Below are 2,500 nucleotides of genomic sequence, written 5' to 3'. Positions count from 1 at the left end.
GGGACGAAAGAACGCAGAACAACAAAATAAGTTGGCAAAAAAATACACGCTGGCGCAGGCACACCAGGACGCAGCAACAGAGAGGAGAGACAAGGTGCATAGAAACCTGAGAGGGACAAACAGCAAGAGAACAAAGAATCGTGCAGGAAGAGCTGCAATTCAATGCAGGAAAAATGTAAAGCCAACTAGCATGCTGCTGGAATGCATGTGTGTTCATGTGAGGAGTGTTGCAAATCAGAATGCCGAGTAGCAGGCGCCACTTGCCACATGGGGTTCCGAAATGTGGCTGCAACAGCGATCTGGCTTAATAATTGGTGGGATTGGAAATGAAACAATCCTGGTGTTTTGGGGGCGGTGGAAGCTTTTTTGGGGGAGGAGAGATTTGGGGATGGGGAGATTTGGGGGAGAGCGATTTGAGGGGATGAGAGATTTCGAGGTTGGCGAGCGTGAGATTGGGGGGTGAGTGAGTGAGTGATTTGTGGGTGAGTGAGGGAATGGTGAAAGTCAGGCAGTTTTGAAGCTTGAGGCAAGGCAATGAAGGGTAGGGCTTGTCGTTTGCTTGTGTGGGTGTCAGAGCAGCAAGAGGTGGGTGTGGCGGAAGGAAAATGGTGAAATAAATCTTGAGTGCTGATTCCTTGGATGAATGCATGGAAGGAAAAAAAGAAGTGGTGAACAGCCTATGTCCGGTTAAGTAAAGAGAAAGCCATGACATCGATGCCTACGGCCACACTAGTCTGAAAACGCCCGATCTCGTCTGATCTCGGAAGCAAAGCAGAGTCAGGCCTGGTTAGTACTTGGATGGGAGACTGCCTGGGAATATCAGGTGCAGTAGGCTTTTGCTGCCATCCACAGGCTGCTCATGCTTCTGCACACACAGTGCCGTTGATCCATCAACAACCTTTTTGCTGCTCTCTCTCTCACTTTGCTTTCACCATTTCTTTCCTGCACATTCTCCTGCTGCTACACAAATGCAAGGGGGTCGACGCAAGGGACGAAAGAACGCAGAACAACAAAATAAGTTGGCAAAAAAATACACGCTGGCGCAGGCACACCAGGACGCAGCAACAGAGAGGAGAGACAAGGTGCGTAGAAACCTGAGAGGGACAAACAGCAAGAGAACAAAGAATCGTGCAGGAAGAGCTGCAATTCAATGCAGGAAAAATGTAAAGCCAACTAGCATGCTGCTGGAATGCATGTGTGTTCATGTGAGGAGTGTTGCAAATCAGAATGCCGAGTAGCAGGCGCCACTTGCCACATGGGGTTCCGAAATGTGGCTACAACAGCGATCTGGCTTAATAATTGGTCGGATTGGAAATGAAACAATCCTGGTGTTTTTGGGGCGGTGGAAGCTTTTTTGGGGGAGGAGAGATTTGGGGATGGGGAGATTTGGGGGAGAGCGATTTGAGGGGATGAGAGATTTCGAGGTTGGCGAGCGTGAGATTGGGGGGTGAGTGAGTGAGTGATTTGTGGGTGAGTGAGGGAATGGTGAAAGTCAGGCAGTTTTGAAGCTTGAGGCAAGGCAATGAAGGGTAGGGCTTGTCGTTTGCTTGTGTGGGAGTCAGAGCAGCAAGAGGTGGGTGTGGCGGAAGGAAAATGGTGAAATGAATCTTGAGTGCTGATTCCTTGGATGAATGCATGGAAGGAAAAAAAGAAGTGAAGAACAGCCTATGTCCGGTTAAGTAAAGAGAAAGCCATGACATCGATGCCTACGGCCACACTAGTCTGAAAACGCCCGATCTCGTCTGATCTCGGAAGCAAAGCAGAGTCCGGCCTGGTTAGTACTTGGATGGGAGACTGCCTGGGAATACCAGGTGCAGTAGGCTTTTGCTGCCATCCACAGGCTGCTCATGCTTCTGCACACACAGTGCCGTTGATCCATCAACAACCTTTTTGCTGCTCTCTCTCTCACTTTGCTTTCACCATTTCTTTCCTGCACATTCTCCTGCTGCTACACAAATGCAAGGGGGTCGACGCAAGGGACGAAAGAATGCAGAACAACAAAATAAGTTGGCAAAAAAATACACGCTGGCGCAGGCACACCAGGACGCAGCAACAGAGAGGAGAGACAAGGTGCATAGAAACCTGAGAGGGACAAACAGCAAGAGAACAAAGAATCGTGCAGGAAGAGCTGCAATTCAATGCAGGAAAAATGTAAAGCCAATAAGCATGCTGCTGGAATGCATGTGTGTTCATGTGAGGAGTGTTGCAAATCAGAATGCCGAGTAGCAGGCGCCACTTGCCACATGGGGTTCCGAAATGTGGCTACAACAGCGATCTGGCTTCATAATTGGTGGGATTGGAAATGAAACAATCCTGGTGTTTTGGGGGCGGTGGAAGCTTTTTTGGGGGAGGAGAGATTTGGGGATGGGGAGATTTGGGGGAGAACGATTTGAGGGGATGAGAGATTTCGAGGTTGGCGAGCGTGAGATTGGGGGGTGAGTGAGTGAGTGATTTGTGGGTGAGTGAGGGAATGGTGAAAGTCAGGCAGTTTTGAAGCTTG

The 2,500-nt window shown here is 49.5% G+C and overlaps 2 pseudogenes; both read left to right on the top strand.

The window, feature by feature from the left end:
- The first annotated feature begins 716 nt into the window (after positions 1-716).
- LOC139269433 (5S ribosomal RNA) lies at positions 717-835 on the top strand (annotated as a pseudogene).
- An 869-nt stretch (positions 836-1,704) lies between these two features.
- Positions 1,705-1,823, top strand: LOC139269541 (5S ribosomal RNA; annotated as a pseudogene).
- The last annotated feature ends 677 nt before the right edge of the window (positions 1,824-2,500 follow it).

Source organism: Pristiophorus japonicus, chromosome 8, assembly GCF_044704955.1.
Source record: "Pristiophorus japonicus isolate sPriJap1 chromosome 8, sPriJap1.hap1, whole genome shotgun sequence".
NCBI classification, from domain to species: Eukaryota; Metazoa; Chordata; class Chondrichthyes; family Pristiophoridae; genus Pristiophorus; species Pristiophorus japonicus.
The sequence above is the reverse complement of the archived record's forward strand: the minus strand, read 5'-3'. Positions and strand labels throughout refer to the sequence as shown.